Raw genomic sequence first — 19,770 nt, 5'->3', positions numbered from 1 at the left:
ATATTGAGGTGGATGCAGGATAATAAGTACACTAAGGCACTGTTGGTGGAGCTGCAAACTAGTCCAACCATTCTGGAGAAAAATTTAGAAATATGCCCATAGGGCTAAAAAATAGTACATATGTTTTGACCCAGACTTATTTGATCTATACCCAAGAGAAATCAAAGGAAAAGGAAAAGGACTCCTATGTACAAAAATATTTATAGCAGCTCTTTTTGTAATGGAAATGAGTTGAAAACTGAGTAGATGCCCATCAGTAGGGAAATGACTGATAAGTCATGGCGTATGGATAGAATGGAATTGGCCGTTGTCCTTTATTCTCAAAGCAGACCAAAATGACATCACTATGTTGGAGTCAAATTATAGTGTGTTTGCCTGTGGCGGATCAGACTAATATGAGCTTGGAATGCCCTACCACATGTTGGGCACAAATAGTCCATATGAACATTTGTTGTGGAGATATCTCTAAATTTGTGCATCTCACATTTCTTTTGGGCTACTGCAGCACAGTGCCTTCTTTGATGTGGGCATGCCATGCTGGGGGGTCCTTTGCCAGTGTCTCCCATATCAGTCAATCAATTCCAAAGTTTCTCAGAGAGACCTTGAGAATGTCCTTGCATTGCTTCTTCTGACCACCATGTGAACACCTTCCTTTTGTGACTTCTCTGTAAAACAGTCTTTTATGCAAGCACACATTAGGCATTCAAACAATGTAGTTGGTTCCTTGACCCCTTCTTAAGCCACATTGGCAGTCAGGCATCTTCCAGGTGAAGAATCAGTCTATTAAGGAGAACTCTGGCAAATGACTGAGAGACCCCCCTGTGATTATCACAGGACAATCTATTTCCTTTACCTTTATACATATGGACAACGAAGGCATCCTTGAACTCCTGGGGGATAAGCTCCTCTTTCCAAATAACCCAGAAAATTTCAGTCAGCTTTTGTATGAGCAATGGACCCCCCCCCCCACCTTGTATATCTCAGCTAGAATAGAATCAGCACTGGCTTCTAGAATCAGCAGAAGAGGAGCCTAATGGCATTTGAAACCTCTCCTCCAGTTGAAAATCTGGCTAGAGAGAGATTGACTTCAACCTGAGGTAAACAGTCAATGGCTTTAGCACTGATCGACGACAGTCTGTGGAGAACACTATGGAAGTGTTCAGCCCATCTCTATCACTAATCAGTGTGGCTCCATTAGCACTGAGTAGTTGAGATGTACCATACATCTTGGGCCCATAAATGTCCTTCAGGAAATCACTAGAGCACTTTAGATTGTTACTATCAATGTAAAACTGAATTTCATCTGCCTTCTTACTATTGAAATACTATTATGCTGCAAGAAATGATGAACGGGTTGGTTTCAAAAAAACCTAGGAAAACTTACATGAACTGATACAAAGGGAAGTGAGAAGAATCACATGAACAATCTATGCAGTAATAGCAATATTCTAAAGAAAATCAACTGTGAAAGACTTAGTAACTCTCTTCAATACAATGATTCATTACAGCTCTAAAGGACTCATAATATAAAATGATATCCACCTTGAGATAGAGAATTGGTGGTCTCAGAATACAGACTAAAGCACATTTTTCCCCTTTATTTTCCTTGCTCTCCCCCCTGGAACATAGCTAAAGTAGAAGTATGTTTTGTATGGCTTCATGTGTATAATAGGCAACATATTTCTTGCCTTCTCAATGGGTGGCATGCAGGAGAGAGAGAACTTGGAATAAAAAATAAAATAAAATTTCAAAACAAAAATGAAAATGTTATTCTGAGAAGGGGTCCACAGGCCTCTGGAGACTTCCAAAAGAATGCATGACACAAAAAAGGTTAAGAAACCCTTTCATCCTTCAAACTTTCCTATTTCTCTTGAGTGGGTTACTATCTTCCAGACACAGAGGTTCACGATCTCAGAATTATCCTTGACTCTTTCCTAATTTCCACCTTCCCACTCCCTGCCCCCATGCCCATTAGTTTTCAAGGCTTCCAAATTCTATCTCTCCCTTTCTTTCCACTTCCAAGGCCACCAGACTAAATCAAGCCCCTGCCCCTTCTCTTCTGGTCTATAAGCAAAAGACTATTAATTGGCCACTCAACTTTTAATTTTCACTTTCTAATCCAACCTCTCTACACAACTGGGGCCAAAAGCATTTTCTTAAAGCACAGATCTGACCAGGCCATTCCCTTGCTTAAAAATCTTCAATAGTGCCTTCTGGCTTCTAGGATAAAACAGGAAGTCGTGATGCCATCCCAGACAATCTCTAGCCTCCCTTTCCAGCCGGGTTTCACATCTTCACCCACTCCAAACTGGAATATTCACTGTTCCCTAAACTCAGCATTTGTCATCTCCCATCTCTGTACTTTCTCAGTGTCTGTTGCCTCTGACCTGGAATGCACTCCCTCTTTGACTCCCCTTAGAGGTCTTAACATCCTTCCAGGCTCAGTTCATGTGACACTTCCTGTGGGAAGCCTTTCCTGATTTTCCTCCACTTGTTCGTGTTTCTCTCTCCTTCTCCCTCCTTAAATTACCTTGTATTAATTTTTCTGTGGATGTGTTGTGTCACCCTGTAGAATATCATGACATCGTAGATCTAGACCTGAAAGAGACCTCAGAAGCTATCTAGTCCACTCTGCACATTTTACAGTTGAGGTAACTGAGACTCAGAGAAGTTGCTACTTCTCCACGATCACACAGGTAATACGTAGCAGAGCTGGGGTTTGAACTAACATCCTCTGAATCTGGAGCCAGTGTTCATTCCACTGTAATCTATTATTAGGTTATTCCCTCGAGGGAAAGGAGTATTTTTAGGAAGCTAGACATCACAGTGGCTAGGGTGCTGAATTTGGAATCAGGATAATCTGGGTTCAATTCACCCTCAGACATTTACTAGCTCTGTGACCTTGGGTAAGTCACTTGACTTCTGCCTGACTCAGTTTCCTCATCTGCAAAATGGTAGTAATAATAGCATCTACCTCCCAGGGTTGTTGTGAGGATAAAAAAAATTGTAAGGCACTTTGCAAATCTATGCACTGTGTAAATGCCAGCTATTATTATTTTTTATTTTTGTGTCCTCAGACCCCAGAATGGTACCTTTTATGTAATGAATATTTAATGAATTTATTTAGAATCAAATTGACAAGAGGAGTAGGAATTCAACAGCTTGGTGGCAGAAAGAAGAGCTAGCTTGAGGATCAGAATACTTCTTACTCCATACAGTTCTCAGAAACTTCCAGATTCATTTTATGTCTCTTCAAAAAGGGCATTTAGGGCATCTCTTGTTCTAAAAATAATTTTTTAAAAATTGTCCATGAATCATATGTTCCTACCAACACCACCTAGCATGAGTCCATGACTGCAGCCAGCCAGGGAGGCACTACAAATTTCCCTCCAAGTAAAAGGGCCAGTTTTTGAAATCTGTTACCTTCTATGAGTCAATTTCTCTGCCATCTACCCTATAACCAGGAATAGACTCAACACAGCAGGAGTCTTAGCTTTACTAGTTCACTTAGTATCATTTTAAATGTTATACGTTTCGCAGAATGCAGAGAATATTCCTATTTTAGGTACAGTACTTTACAAGGGAAAAATTGAATGTCTAATATTAAATCTGGTCTCACAGTTCCCCTAGCTCCCTCCCCCCACCCAAAGAATTTTGGGTATCTCTATGACTCTCAATGAATACCTAAAGTAAAACTGAAAATTTCTTCAACAGTAAAGTCCATTAGTCCCCGGTTAAAATTCTGGTTCTGCCACTTATTAGCTGTGTGCTTTTAAGAAATTTATTTAATCCCTTTGGGCCTCAGTTTATCATCTGTAAAATAAGTGTGCTGGCCTAGATTATGTCTCAGCCCTCTTACAGGTCTCAATCCTATAATCTGGGTTAAATTTGCACACTGACAGCAATACTCGAAATGGTCAAGGACCCGAGTTGGTATAGGCATCAAGTCCTTGTTTCCTTTAATAGTATCTTGGAATAAAATACATCTGGGCCACATGATTGGCCGCTTAAATTAATTAATTTGACATTTAATAAAATGCTTGATGATGGATGGATGGATGGATGGATGGATGGATGGATGGATGGATGGATGGAAAGCATCCAGGTGCTTTCTTGACTTACCATGGTTTCAATTCTCTGTTAATCATTTTCAAGTCAACTCAACAAACATTTATTAAGCATCTACTATATGCAAGGTATTGTGCTAGATGCTAGTAATACAAAGACAAAAAAGAAAACAGATCTATCCCATTTAACAGCTGAGGGAACTGAGGCTGAGAGTGGTTAAGTGATTTACTTAGGGTCACATAGCTACTTCGTGTCTTAGGATGGTTTTGAACTCAAGTCTCTTCATCTCCAGGCCTATATCCAATGCATCACACAGCAGCCACTAAGTGGTTATAGTAAATACAACACTTCTCAGAAAGTGGAATCAGGAAGACCTGAATTCAAATCTTATTTCAGGTACTTACTAGTTGTATGATTCTGGGCAAGTCAACCCTCCTTTTCCTCAAAATGGGGATGTACCTGCATCACAGTGATGTTGTGAGGATCAAAGGAGATTATATATGTAAGGCCCACTTTAAAAATTCAATTTTATTTTCAATCCCAAATTCTCTCTCTTATCCCACCCCTTCCCTACCCATTGAGATGGCAAGAAAAACACAACTCATTACAAATATATATAGTCATACAAAACAAATTCCCACCTCAGTCATCCTCACCCCCAAAAAAGAGGCAAGAAAAAGAAAGATAAACAAGTTTCAAACTGCACTCTGAGTTCATTAGTTTTCTATCTGAAGGTGGATAGCTTGTTTCATCATTATTTCATTGGAATTGTAGAGGGTGTGTAAAGAACTTTGCAAACCCCAAAGTGTTATATAATTATTAGCTGGTATTAGTATTCCCTTTTTTTATGTCATGAGTGATTATTACATGACATGGAAGCATATGGTAACTGAGCCCCTTCTGAGAGGCCATGCTTTCCCTTTCAGGATAGGTCCCATTTCTGCCAAGAGTATTTTCTTCCTTCTTCCTAAATCTGCTCTACATACATAAATTGCTTGTGAAAAGGAGTCTGTAAAGTACAGACAGAAAGAGTGAAAAGTGTGACATTATCTGTTACAGAAAAGAGGACAAGCTAGGCCACTCTTCCAAGCCCCTTTCAGCCTGAAGATTCTTTGGTCAACAAGGCAGTTTCCAAAAAAGACTGCCTGAATGTGGAGAGCCGTTGGTCCCTGTCCAATTTAATTCCAGTAACTTAACTATTGTAAAAAAGAGAGAGCCTTCTTTTTCAGTTGTTAACTTGTCAGGCCCATTAAAGACTTTAAATGGAAATTGTAGATCGGTGTGCTCGTTAATTACCTCATCTGCCCAGCCAAGCTGGAAAAATCATTTGGTGCCGTTCAAAGCCATAACTCAAAGGGGTCTATTATCAGGCAGCTATGAAGTTACCTGCCATTGTGATAAGTTCAGTAAACCTGACAATGAAACTCATTAGAATCCATTTGTGAGACAGACATAGCTCAGAGGTGGAGAACTTGTCTTTAGGAAAACAAGAAGCCTGAATTGACTCTCCTGCTGGAAGCTGGAGCCAAAAATAATGGGTTTCAATGATCCTAAGTGACTTTTCTGTAGTGGTAAAGACAGGCTTAGGCAAACAGGCCAATTTCAGCCAAAGGCCCCTAATTTGCCTATTGATATCCTGTATCTACTATAGAAAACACTCATCAATTCATTCATCTTTCCTTCTTCCTCCACAAAGCAATCCCTCCTCCCTTGTCCTGTCACAATTCATCCATCCATTTTTTCATTTAGCATTCATTTATTAAGCATCTATGGGGTGTTGGGGATGCAAACACACAAAATAAAACAGGCCTTGCTCTCAGAGGAGGAGAGTAGATAAATTAAAAACCAAAAAGCAAGTTTCAAATAAGTACAAGATCATTTCTAGAAGGAAGGGCATTAACAACTAGGGGTGAGTGGGAGGGAGGAATCAGGACTGGCTTCTTGTAGGAGATCATACTAGACGTGAACTTTGAAGGAATCTAGAGATTCTATGAGACCGAGGTGAGGAGAGAGAACATTCCAGGCTTGTGAGGAGTGGATAGACAGCCTGTGCAAAGGCTCAGCTGTCCCCACAAGACTCTTCCCCTTCAAAGATAACTCTGAGGTTACTTCTGATCACTGATCTTGCCACTTGCCCCCCTCTCCTTCCCTCTCCATTAGAATCTCAAAGCAAACACCCATTCTCCGCTAAACTCTCTCCAACAACAGAGGCAACTTCACCATAGTATTCTACATACCAGTTTTCACATCAGTGATGTGGAAACTCTGCCATCCAGGGATGCCTACAGAGGGAAACAGTGACCCAACAATACCAGGGTAAGACCGTGATGTACCAGTCACCTAAGCTAATGAGATCTTTGGTTGTAAAGAGTGTTCCAAGAGTCATAGTGCAGAAACAGCACTAAAAGATGTGAAGTGCCCAGGACTTAGGCAGTGATTATCATAGGATTGGAGATCTAGGGCTGGGAGGGACCTCAGAGACCATTTAGTCCAGCCTTCTCATTTCACAGATGAGGAAACTGAGACTCAGAGATTAAATTAGCAGTTTCCAGGTCATGCAGTGCTGGGAATTAAATCTAGGACCTCTGATTTCAAATCTAGCATTTCCCCCAATATTATGCCTCTTTACAGAGCCCTAGTGGACTTTGCTCTGGTTAGACCACATCTGGAATATTATATCCAGGTATAGACATTTCAAGAAGGACATTGACAAATGAAGTGTTGAATTCCAGAGGAATTCGACCAGAATGGCGTGAGGAATGGAGACTGTGCCATACAAGGTTTGGCAAAAAAAGCCACGGGTACATACTTAGCCTCGAGAAGAGAAGAATTCAGAAGGATACACCCGTTGTCTTCAAGTGTTTAAAGGGCAACACTGTGTGAAAGAAGGATTAGACTTGTTCTGCTTTGTCCCAGAGAACAAAATAGGGGAAACTTCTTAAAAATTAGAGGTGTCTCAAAGCCTTCAGGAAGAGGCCATAGAACTGCATTTTAGGGGTGAAACAGTTTTCTCATAGGTACAATTCAAATCAACAAACCTTTACTAAGGGCATAGGTGACCTCTAAGGAGCCCTCCTCATAGAAGCCTTAAGAGCCTATGATTCCATGATTTATGATGAAGGGAGCTATTGGTCAGAAGCTGCACCGATTTTATTTTGCTTTATTATTGTTGTTATTATTTTTTTGCTGTTCAGTTTACTCTTTATTCTCAGACTTTCAGAAGCCCTCCTTATGGTCTGCCAGGTGGGAGGTTCTTTGGGCAGCAGTGATTGGAGCATTATTAACCTCCATGAGGATTAAACCAAGAGCCAAATCAAGTCTCAGGCCACATGTCTTCTACTCTTTCTAGGACTATAAGATCTTCTGTAGTTGTAATGAAAAGAATGACTCCTAGACCTCCTCCTTTCGTAACTTCGGCTTCTGGATCGCCTGTATCTGTCGTAGTCATCATAGCAAGAAGAGCTGTATACGTTTCTCCCTTCCTTGGCTTTCATTTGATTTGGCGTTTTGCGATCCCCTTGTGCAAACTGGATTTTGATCTGACGTCCACAAATCCATTTTCGGTCCAAATTATGCAGGGCATCTTCAGCATCACGTAAACAAATCCTCTTGGACAACGAGTGTAGAAATCAAGTGGCACATACACATCAACTATGGGACCATAACGACCAAATTCCCGGAGCAAGTCTTCAGACTTGGTGTCGTCGGCCACATTCCTCCCGAACAGGGACGTGTTGGGCGGGCGCAGATAGCCGGACATGGCGGTGGCGAGCCGGCAGCGAGGCGCGGAGGGGCGCGAGGCGGCGGCGGCAGCAGCAGCGGCGGCAGCAGCAGCGACGGCGACAGCGACGGCGGCGGGACTCAGCTGTACCGATTTTGAACCTGTCCAATGATGATCGTGGGTGTATCAGCAGTATTCTGAGGAGAAACTGGCTGCTCATAACCTTAGATCAAAGGATCATAGGATTTAGAACTTCAGAGGACCTTAGAAGTGACCTAGTCTGACCCCCTCATTTATAGAAAAGGAAACTGAGGCCAGAGTGGTAACGTGATTTACTGAGGGACACATAGATAATAATACTAGTAATTAATAATAATAATAATAATATACAACTCATATTTACATAGCACTTTAAGGTTTGCAAAGCATTTTACATATGTTATGTCATTTGGTCTGGAGAAAGGTTTCAGACCCAGATCTTCTAATTTCAAATCTTACTTTCCTTCCTAGAAAACTACTTGACCAGATGATTTGGGGTAGAAATCTTAGAAATCGTCTAGTCCACTGTCTCATTTTATAAAAATGTAGAAACTGAGGATCGAAGAGGTAAAGTACTTTGTCCAAGGTCACAAAGGTAGTAAATATCAGAGCCAGAATTCAAACCCAACTCCTTTGACTCTAAAGCCAGTGTTCTTTCTACCACATCATGCCAATCAGTGCATGTCAGCCCAGTATTGAAGTGAATGTTCTCAGTACTATAACCCATCCTCAGAGAAATGTATATAATGGAAAAGAGCATGACCCAATGGAAAGAGTGAGGATCTGGATTCAGAACCTGGGTTCAGATCCTGTCTCTGATGCTTACTATTTGTGTGACTTTGGGCCAGTCACTGTCTCCCTGGGCTTCAGTTTCTTCATGTAGAAAATGAAGGGAGTTGGACAAGTTGGACGCTGAAGCCCCCTCTAGCTCTAGATCTATGATCTTAGTGTAATACTGTTATTATGATTAGCTTGGTCTAATCCTGGTGGCAATATAATGACCCCCTAAAGTCCACATGATTTCCTCCTCTTCAGCTTTAGGGAATTTATTTTAGATGGAAAGTTACGATTCTAGATATAATCACTCTGAGCCCCCAGTTAGGAAAATTTCTGTCATTTAGTCAGATGTTGGGCTCTTTGCCTAAGCTTAATTTTTTATCTATTTCTAGTTCAACTCTTGGAAAAATTTAGTTTACTGGAAATGTTAGATTAATAATAAGATTATATATTATAGTGTCTATGGATAGACAGGCACCGGGAGGGGAAGTTGGGAAATGAATTTACCTTTTCTCTGGACTTCCCTCAGCCTAGGTCTTCTGTTCTGAAATGTCTGTAGAATCAACAACCCTCCTTCCTATTTCCCTCTCAGCCACAGTTCTTCAGTGACATGCCTGAATGCCTAGCTTATTCCAACCTCTTGAATGAATGTGGTTCTAATGAGTTTGATAATTTATAGATGAGCCCTCAGGTGTGTCTAAGTTTCCTAAGCCTATATGGACATAATTCTTGGTAATATCACGACAGTTAAAAGGAAAGAACTTTTCCACACTTAGTCTAAGTCCTGTGAGATTGATTAGAGAATCTTATCTCTTATCTTGGGGTTGAGGAAAACACTCACCCTAAGATCTCTCAACTTAAGTCAAAAAGTTAAATCAACAAGCATTTAGTAAGCAACTACTACATGCCAGGCACTGTGCCAAGGGCTGGGAATACAAAGAAAGGCAAAAACAATCTCTTGTCTCAAGGAGTTCACATTTTAATAGGGTAGACAGCATGTAAATAACTAGGCAAATACAAGCTATATACTGGATAAATTTGAGATAATCAATTGAGAGAAAGCACTGAGATGAAAAGACGAGAGGAATTGGGAAAAGCTTCTTGTGGAGGTGAGATTTTAGCTGAGATTTGAAGCAAGCCAGGGAAGCCAGAAGGCAGAGATGACCAGGGAGAATGTTCCAAAAGCCCAGAATCAGGAAATGAGCATCCTGATCTTGGTTCAAGTCACAGCCGTGCTGTTTAACTGAGTGATCTTACACATGTTACTTTATCCATCTGGGCCTCAGCTTCCTCACCTGTAAAATAAGGAGGACTTGAAAACCTTCCAGCTCTAAAAATTCTGCAATTCTATGATTCTTCAATAAGAAAAGGCTTTGTTTTGTCAAAACAAATGGTGGTAGACTGCGTCTACAGGAAGTCCCTGAAATCCACCATATTACTCCAATAGATGAAGGACTATCAAGGCATTATTATTGATTTCAACCACTTAAACCTTGGGGAAGCTAGCTAGCACAGTAGATAAAATTGGAGCCAGGAAAACCTGAGTTCAAATCTGGACTCAGGTACTTACTAGCTATGTGACCCTGGGCAAGTCACTTAATCCTGTTTGCCTTGGGTTCCTCATTTGTAAAATGAGCTGGAGAAGGAAATGGCAAACCACTCCAGTATGTTTGCCAAGAAAAGCCAAATGGGGTCATGAAAAGTCAGACAATACTGAACAATAAACCTTAAGACATACCCTTGCTCTAGTGGATTCTCAACACATCTATGTTGATTAAGCTATAAAACAAAGCTAATCATTATTTAGAAGGGCAGGTTGTCTTTTCCTATCAGTGAAAATATAATCATTTTAAAGAAGAGCATAATTTTCTTTAAATCACCGTGTCACAAAATCAACTCTGAACAACCAACAGAGATTGAACAGAGATTGTGGTAAGGACTCTTTTCTCTCTCTCAAAGTATTGCTGTACATATTATCAATTTTTTTTTACAGAATTTTAAAAATTGGTGACTTTAAATCATCTTGATACAGTAGATGAAGAGCTTACCTTCAAGCCAGGAAGATCTAGATTCAAATCTGACAATTGGCACATATTAGCTGTGTGACCCTGTGCAAATCTAACCTCTCAGTAAGACAACTATCTAAAACTTAAATTGTAGAGAAAATTGTTGGTAGAGGGAGTTCCCTGATCTGGGAATTCCCTATACCAACCATATCACAAGTCTAGCCCAAATCCTATCTTTAAATTAATGACAAGCACTTAAATCTCTGACTGCCCTTAAAGGCTACTTAGTTTTGGAAACGTTTTGGAATCAAAGGACTTGAGTTGGAATCTCAACTTGAATATTTAGTCTCTATGTAACCCCGAGTAAGTAACCATTTCTGTTTCAATCTGTAAAAGACAGGATAAAAACATTTGCACCAAAGAATTGGAAACAAAGTGGGTGCCCATATTGTGGTATATTAATGCCATAGAATATTATAGGGTTATAAGAAATGCCAGATATGAAGAATTCGGAGAAGTACAGGAAGACATATGAACTGATACAGAGTGAGATGATTAGAACCAGTAAAACAATATGGACAATGACTGCGCAACGTAATTGAAAAGAAAAAAAAAAGAAACTGAATGCTTTGTAATTACGACCAAGTTTGACTTCAATCAAAAATTGAGAATAAACTCTTCCTTTCATTGTAAAAGTAGGGGACTATGGTTGTGGAGTGTTGCATATGCTATCAGACTGGTTGACTGGTGTTGGTTCTGTTGAAATGTTTTTTCCCCTTCTCTTTCTTTTTTATGCTTTGTTACAAGGAGTGTCTCACTAGGTGGCGAGGGGAGAAGTTATTTGTTAATTAAGGTGATATGAAAATAAAAAGCATCAATAAAATGTGCTTTAAATGTCGACTATTGTTACTGTTAATATTACACTTTCGAGGGCTTTATCAATGTGAGCTATTTTTAAGAAAGAAGCAGCACCCTAAATTGAGATTTGGTAGAAAGAGGACTAGATTTGGAATCAGACTAATTCCATCTCTGCCATTTAGTAGCTGTTTGACCTTGGGCAAGTTCCTTAACCCCTCTTGTCTGACTTTTCATGACCCCATTTGGGTTTTCTTGGTAAAGATACTGGAGTGGTTTGTCATTTCCTTCTCCAGCTCATTTTACAAATGAGGAAACTGAGGCAAACAGGATTAAGTGACTTGCCCAGGGTCACATAGCTAGTAACTCAGAGGGTTTTACTCATTTAGAGCATGAAAAAATGCTTCTGCTACTTACCTTGTACCTCATGGGGTTGTTATGAAGGTCAAGGGAGATCATGCTAGTTAAGTACTTTTAAAATCAAAGCTATCATTATTTAGGGAGAGAACAACAAAATACAAGCCTAGATCTTCTAGGCAGAGCTTTCCACCTTCACCTCTCAGTCTAGCCAAGACAAGATACTTACTTGAAATAGCCACAGTAAACTTGACAATGCTGAGGGAGAAATCATTAACAGTGACCAATCTAAGTAAGCCAAACAGAAATACAGTTTACCCTTCCACGTCACTTTCCCCATTGCAGTTTCACTATATCATGGGTCAGCATAAGAAATTAAATGGAAATTTTGGAGGAGTTTTGAGGAAGCTACAGACAACATGTGAGGTCCAGCAGATGACACGGAAAAAAAATTAGAAACCCAGAAATGCATAAAACATATGTATAGCATTGTGTAATATCAACAAATTTTATCTTTTAATACCATAATGATTCAGACTTCTTCTCTGTTCTGAAGGGAGGGCCAAAAAATTTTATGCAGATTTTCCAGATCATTTTGGTGCAGCGTCCCTAACTCCCATGATGTGGAAGGGAAAACTGTAAATTGACAATTTGTGACAACTTTGGAGAATTTGCTAGTCTTCCTGTGTTATCTAATAAATGTGAACTCTTCTTACAAGTCCCAAATACCTGGGATAATAGACAGCCTGTCAAAATGAAAAGAACATAGGTTTGAAAAAAGAAAAGCTAAGTGAGATTTTTGAGTCATTTTAAACTTGGATTTTTTTTTTAGTAGAATGACTGAGTAAAGCTCCCAGGACTTCTTTTTTCATAATTCTTGGGGGCCAGATGGCATAAATCATTGGCAGACCTTTGTTGGACTTAATTTCTAAGAAGACTATCCATCTGTCCTCAGAGATGAACCATCACCAGGCAGGGACTATGATTGGTAGAAAGAGGAGACTGAAGAAAAGCCACAACTGCAATCAGTCAGGAGTAGGAAGAGGAATGCTCGACGCAGTTCTACAGAGGTATTTTGAACCCAAGAATCCCAGAAGAATTCATATCTAGGATGGAAGTGAAAGACTTCTAGATATTTTCAACTCATTCCAAAAGAGATTTGCAGATCCATGAGACAGAGTATGCTGGATTCTAAACTTTTTTTAAACCATTGGGAAGTGAATTTCAGAGGTGAGAATTAAGAGGATGTGAGATTAAAATCCTCCTGAAACTTACAAGAGTTTGCCCCCATTTGTGTGTCTGCAAGTAGAATGGCTCTATTCTTCTCCTTTGCTGGTTATATCACTTTGATATTTTAATTAAATGCTACTGGATTTGTGGCTTTTATCAGTAATATCAAACTCAGGAATCATAGAAAAGCACAAATTAACATTATCTGTGTTATATTTTTATTTATGTTGTTAAACATTTCCCAATTACATTTTAATCTGTTTTAGTCACACTCCAGCAGTAAATCTGACACCTCTCAACATAGTCTATGAACATTGAATTTTTCACTGATGAGTGTTCACCCAATAATTAATTACCTAAAGTATTTCACACTAAACATGAAAAAAGTAGAGAGGGAGTGCTGCAATATGATGAAGACTCAGTGTAACATTTATAATCTTTATTTCCTGGCTCCTATTTTATCACTATTATTCACTTCTCCTTTTATGCCATTAAAATTATGTTGGACATGCCAGCCCTTTGTTTGCCTTGTTTGCATACAATTTCCTATCACCATGGGAAACCCTGCTTTCCTAGCCATTTTCTATGGATTAAAAAACACTGGGAAATGTCAGTGAATGATAATTGCTCTGGCAGGAAGACCGAAGGCCAAGTTCATACACCCCTCATAAGCTTGTCAGGAAAAAAAATCTAGACAGTTTGTGGACAGCATAAGGGATCTTGGTTACATGGCTGATGCCAAAACTTTCAAGCTTTTTCTTATTAAATAAATGAATAAATACTGAAAAAATGTGATATTTGTCCCTGAGCTATGGAAACATCATGAATAACATAGATAGTGCTTGAAGAAAAGAAAAATTAGAAATAATCAGTGATCCTTTTCTCCTCCTTCTTGTCTGTCCTTCCAGGAGAAAAATTGTGAAAAAAGTCTAACTTCAACATTGAATCCCAAAGTCTCTGTTACTAGCCTTTACCTGACCTCAGAGAGAATTTTAATCCCCCATTCCTCGTTTTCAGAGCCATGGCTAGGTTGATGCCATCAAGGCTTTGACCTGAGGTTGTGATTTTAAGGAACATCAACAACCTGGCCCTACTTCCACAATGGTGGCACCCTTTTCAGCCTTGTCCATGGAAACTTTTGGGAGCTTAGAAACTTCTGCTCAAGAGACGCACTCCAGATGAAACAACCCCATGCCTAGCTATTACCACTTGCCCCAGGAGTAAAAATTGTTAGTTATAGGCCTGTTTTACCACCAATACCCCACCCCTGCTCATAAACCCTTAATTCAAATTTTGGCTTTCCTAGTTAGGAAGCTTTACCAGAAAATTAAGAATTTACCAAAGTAAGGTACAAAAGTGTAGAAATGTCATATTTCCCTATGCAAAGATATCTCTGTTTGAATCAGGCTGACCCTGCCTATCTACCAACAGACTTCTATTAAACATCCCTCCTTATCTGTCCTTAGCCTAGTCATCTTTATATCTCCCACCATTTTATTTTCTTTCCTCTCTGTGGGTAGAGAGTTATTGAGGTATCTCACTGTGGGCAAACCACTTTTCTTTGAACCTAAGTTTCCTCATCTGTAGTTTGCTAAGATCCTCTACAACTGTACTGATATAAAGGTCTCAGCCAAACTGGTCATTAAGAAATTGATGATTAATCTCATGGTCAAGAAAATCATCCCTATCAGATGTAGGGATAACATATCAACATTTTTCCTCTGGGTGATCTTTTTTTTTTCTTCCCTATTTTTGTGTGAATGACATAGAGGGGAAAGAAAGAAAAAAATGAAACCAGGAGAAAGGCCATTTTTCTCACTGACATATTGTTAAACAAAGGCAAAATTCAGTCTTTTATAGAGATTATTTGGAAAATCATTTAGACTTCACCCTGTTCTGTGTCACTAATTGTTTTGGCATTAGATTTCCCTAATGAATTATGCTGAGTTCAGGCTAATATTAAAATTCATTTGCCTTCATCAGCATACGCCCAGGCCCAGCGATTGGGGAGAGGTAGCCCAGAAAGAATCAGGAGGTTTAAAAATATGCATCAGATAACAAGTAAAATGGTTAATTAAGGCTGAATGAGAAAAGTTTTCTTTGAGTGGGAAAACCGGTTTAATCACTAACTTAAGAAGGTAAGGAGCTCAAGTCAGGTGGAACTTCCATAGCTCATTGCTTTAGCAAGTCAAGTTAGCTACCTGGAGGCCACCTTGATGAAGTCTGGTGAAAAAGATATAAAACAACAATAATAACTCAGTCATAAAGGGTGTCCCAAAAGTCTTAGTGCAGTTTTAAGCTTGAATCTGTCATGTAAAAGCTTTGATTTAAAAAGATATTAAAGGGAGGAAGGGGAGGGCAACAGCAGGAAATCGAGTTCAGTTTGGTGAGTGCCCTCCTTAAACTGAGGGTGCGGGAGGAGCTCTCCACTGTCTCCTGGGGCAGGGGTTACTGAGGAGGTGTGAGATTCAAAGTTTGATGTGATGTTACAGAACGATGAGATTCCAGAGGATGTGATGGAGTTCCAGAGAACCCCCTCCCCTCTCCCAATACTATAACCCTTTCTCGGGATGGAGGAAAGGGGGAAATAGAGAATAAGTAATTAAAGACACCAGGTAGTTCAGTGAATAGAATACTGTACTTGGAGTCAGAAAGACTTGAGTTCAAATGTGACCTCAGACTCTTACCAGTGTGACCCTCTGCAAGTCATTTAACTACTCTCTGCCTCAATCTTCTCATTTGTAAAATGGGGATAATAATAGCCCCCACTTCCCAGGGTGGTTCTGAGGATAAATTGGGATAATACCTGGTCTCAAAAACAAAAACAAAAACAAACCAAAAACCAGGATATTTGGAGGCGAATGACTTTTGGACATCCTTTAGAGGACATCCCATAGATAACTACCTTGTCCATCTTTGGAAGGACTGAGCTCTGTCTAGGTTAGTTTGCAGTTAGACAGGAAGTAGAATTAAAGGTACAGTTTTATAAAAAGCAGAAATGAAAGTGGAGCCCTTTAACCTCCAAAGTACCTGTGGTTTCCCCCTAGGCAGAAATCTTTCCACCAGTCTATTATTTGAGAACAATCATTTAGTTTACACAAAGTAGCCTACATTTGAATCGAAAGCATGAGGTAATTTTGAGATTTGCCATTCTGATGTTCCAACTAAGACTAAATGCCCACCTTGGGCCTTCACCAGTTCAACCTTAGCGCAGTTGATTTTATTTTTTTTTTTATTTTTTTTTTTATCTTCCTCCCTCTTCTTTCCTGTGGGGTAAGATACCCAACTGAGTATGTATGGTATTCCCTCCTCAGGCCAAATCTGATGAGAGCAAGGTTCACTCATTCCCCCCTCACCTGCCCTCTCCCCTCCTCCCACAGAACTGCTTCCTCTTGCCACCTTTATGTGAGATAATCCACCCCATTCTATCTCTCCCTATCTCCCTCTCTCAGTATGTTGCTCTCTCATCCCTTAATTTCATTTTATTTCTTTTACATATCTTCCCTTCATCTTCAACTCACCCTGTGTCTGCTCTCTCTCTTTTACATATATATATAAATACATATATATATATATATACATACATACACATGCATACATATACACATAGATACATACATACATACACATTCACTTATATATATAAACATATATATATGCATATTCCCTTCAACTACCCTAATACTGAGGTCTCATGAATCATACACATCATCTTTCCATGTAGGAATGTAAACAAAACAGTTCAACTTTAGTAAGTCCCTTGCAATTTCCGTTTCTTGATTACCTTTTCATGCTTCTCTTGATTCTTGTGTTTGAAAGTCAAATTTTCTATTCAGTTCTGGTCTTTTCACTGAGAAAGCTTGAAAGTCCTCTATTTTATTGAAAATCCATATTTTGCCTTGGAACATGATACTCAGTTTTGCTGGGTAGGTGTTTCTAGGTTTTAATCCTAGCTCCATTGACCTCCGGAATATCGCATTCCAAGCCCTTTGATCTCTTAATGTAGAAGCTGCCAGATCTTGGATTATTCTGATTGGGTTTCCACAATACTCAAATTGTTTCTTTCTGGCTGCTTGCAGTATTTTCTCCTTGATCTGGGAGCTCTGGAATTTGGCGACAATATTCCTAGGAGATTTCTTTTTGGGATCTATTTGAGGAGGTGATCGATGGATTCTTTCAATTTCTATTTTGCCCTCTGGCTCTAGAATATCAGGGCAGTTCTCCTTGATAATTTCTTGAAAGATGGTATCTAGGCTCTTTTTTTTGATCATGGCTTTCAGGTAGTCCAATAATTTTTAAATTATCTCTCCTGGATCTATTTTCCAGGTCAGTAGTTTTTCCAAGGAGATATTTCACATTGTCTTCCATTTTTTCATTCCTTTGGTTCTGTTTTATAATATCCTGATTTCTCATAAAGTCACTAGTTTCCACTTGCTCCAATCTAATTTTTAAAGTAGTATTTTCTTCAGTGGTCTTTTGGACCTCCTTTTCCATTTGGTTAATTCTGCCTTTCAAGGCATTCTTCTCCTCATTGGCTTTTTGGAGCTCTTTTGCCATTTGAGTTAGTCTGTTTTTTAAGGTGTTGTTTTCTTCAGTGTATTTTTCGGTATTTTTTTGGGTCTCCTTTAGCAAGTCATTGACTTGTTTTTCATGGTTTTCTCGCATCCTTCTCATTTCTCTTCCCAATTTTTCCTCTACTTCTCTAACTTGCTTTTCCGAATCCTTTTTGAGCTCTTCCATGGCCTGGGACCAGTTCCTGTTTTTCTTGGAGGTTTCTGTTGTAGGCTCTTTGACTTTATTAATTTCTTCTTTCTGTATGTTTTGGTCTTCTTTGTCAGCAAAGAAAGAATGCAAAGTCTGAGACTGAATCTGGGTGTGTTTTCGCTGCCTGGCCATATTCCCAGCCAACTAACTTGACCCTTGAGTTTTTCAGTGGGGTATGACTGCTTGTAGATTACAGAGTTCTATGTTCCACGTTTGGGGGGGGAGGTGCCAGCTTTGCCACACCAGCACTGCTCCTTCCCCAACCCCCAACCCGAACTGGGCTTAGATCTTCGGCAAGCTGTGCACCCCTGCTCTGATCCGCCACTTAATTCCTCCCACCAGGTGGGCCTGGAGCCGGAAGTAACAACAGCTGTAGCTGCCCCACCTCTGCTGCCCCCGGGGCTGGAAGCCGAACCCCAAACTCCTTCAGCTCCTGCAGCTTTTCCCACTAACCTTCTCCGCAGTCTTTGGTGTTTGTGGCTTGAGAAGTCTCGTAACTGCCGCAGCTCACTGAATCAGGGCGCTAGGGCCCCCTCCGCCCGGCTTCTGGTCTGGATGGTCCACGCTGCTCAGGCTGGGCTCTGCTCCACTCCGTTCCCAGCTCCCAGCTCCCAGTTCCGTGTGGGATAGACCTCACCCAGAGACCATCCAGGCTGTCCTGGGCTGGAGCCCTGCTTCCCTCTGCTGTTTTGTGGGTTCTGCCGTTCTAGAATTGGTTCAGAGCCATTTTTATAAGTTTTTGGAGGGTCTCGGTTCGGAGCTCACACTATTCCGTGCTTACCAGCTGCCATCTTGGCTCCGCCCCTCAGCGCAGTTGATAATAAATTATTTGATCTATTCCTACTGGCTACTGGGATCCTTCTGTTTCCTGAGCAGCCATTCAAAGGTCATCCATAAACCAGCTGTGCAGTTCTTTGTTACCTAGACACAGAGAATGAATGAGTGATTAGGTTTTCCAGGGTCTATAGGAAGCTGATTGGGCTCCACTGAAGCTTCAGGCACATGCTTGGATCCTGGGAGAAAGGAGAGATGTTGCAAGCTTTGTATTTTATACTCCTGAGTACTCCTGGGGTGGGGAGAGAACAGTGTTTATTTATTTTTGGGGGGGAGGTGAGGCAATCAGGGTTAAGTGACTTACCCAGGGTCACACAGTTAGTAAGTGTCAAGTATTTAAGATTGGATTTGAACTCAGGTCCTCCTGATTGTAGGGCCGGTGCTCTATCCACTGCACCAGCTAGCTGCCCAGGTGGTGGTTTTTTTTAAAAGTGTAATATTTTTCTGTCTAATCCAAATAGCTCTCCCAGTCATGTTGTCATGTGCCAATCTCATTAAACAGAAGGGGGAACATCTCTGATTTAAGTGGGGGGAGGGGGAAGAAAATCAGGATCATAGATGTAGTGGTGAACTCAAAGCCTGAGATGGACTTGCTAGCCATGCATAAGTAATGGCTATTTTGAATGTGGGTAGAGGAGAGCTCCAGCTTGTAATAGCAATTAACAGTACTAAGGGGTCATGGATGAGGAAGGAACTCTCAGATGAGAATTTGTCTTTTAACCAATACACCCCAACACTACTCCACCTGGGTCTGGTTAAGGGAGTTTGGCTCAGAATGCTGCCCAGGTTAATATTCGCCTTTAGAGCTTATCTATGTCAAGTCTAGGGGCACATAAATAATGTTATATGTTTAAACTGTCTCTTTTTAATGGAAAACTTGCATTTGCCCAATTGTATGAAAAGAGTATGTTTCTATTGTTTCTGGAGAAACCCAAATAAGATCAATTTCTACTTCCTACCTCATGATATCAGTATTCACTCCCCACTCCCCCACCCCTCCATCTTCAGCTTATACTGAAACTAGGATAATGCCTCTCAACTCTTCAAAGGCATAAAAATCTCTTCTCAGATCTCTATGTGTGCTGGTGTTGAACATACAAGGATTTAGGTGGCTGCCAG

At 40.2% G+C, this 19,770-nt stretch overlaps 1 pseudogene; it reads right to left on the bottom strand.

The window, feature by feature from the left end:
• Window positions 1–7,319: 7,319 nt before the first annotated feature.
• On the bottom strand, window positions 7,320–7,828 carry LOC118834309 (annotated as a pseudogene).
• Window positions 7,829–19,770: the final 11,942 nt, after the last annotated feature.

The sequence above is a fragment of the Trichosurus vulpecula genome, chromosome 1 (genome assembly GCF_011100635.1).
Source record: "Trichosurus vulpecula isolate mTriVul1 chromosome 1, mTriVul1.pri, whole genome shotgun sequence".
NCBI classification, from domain to species: domain Eukaryota; kingdom Metazoa; phylum Chordata; class Mammalia; order Diprotodontia; family Phalangeridae; genus Trichosurus; species Trichosurus vulpecula.
The sequence above is the reverse complement of the archived record's forward strand: the minus strand, read 5'-3'. Positions and strand labels throughout refer to the sequence as shown.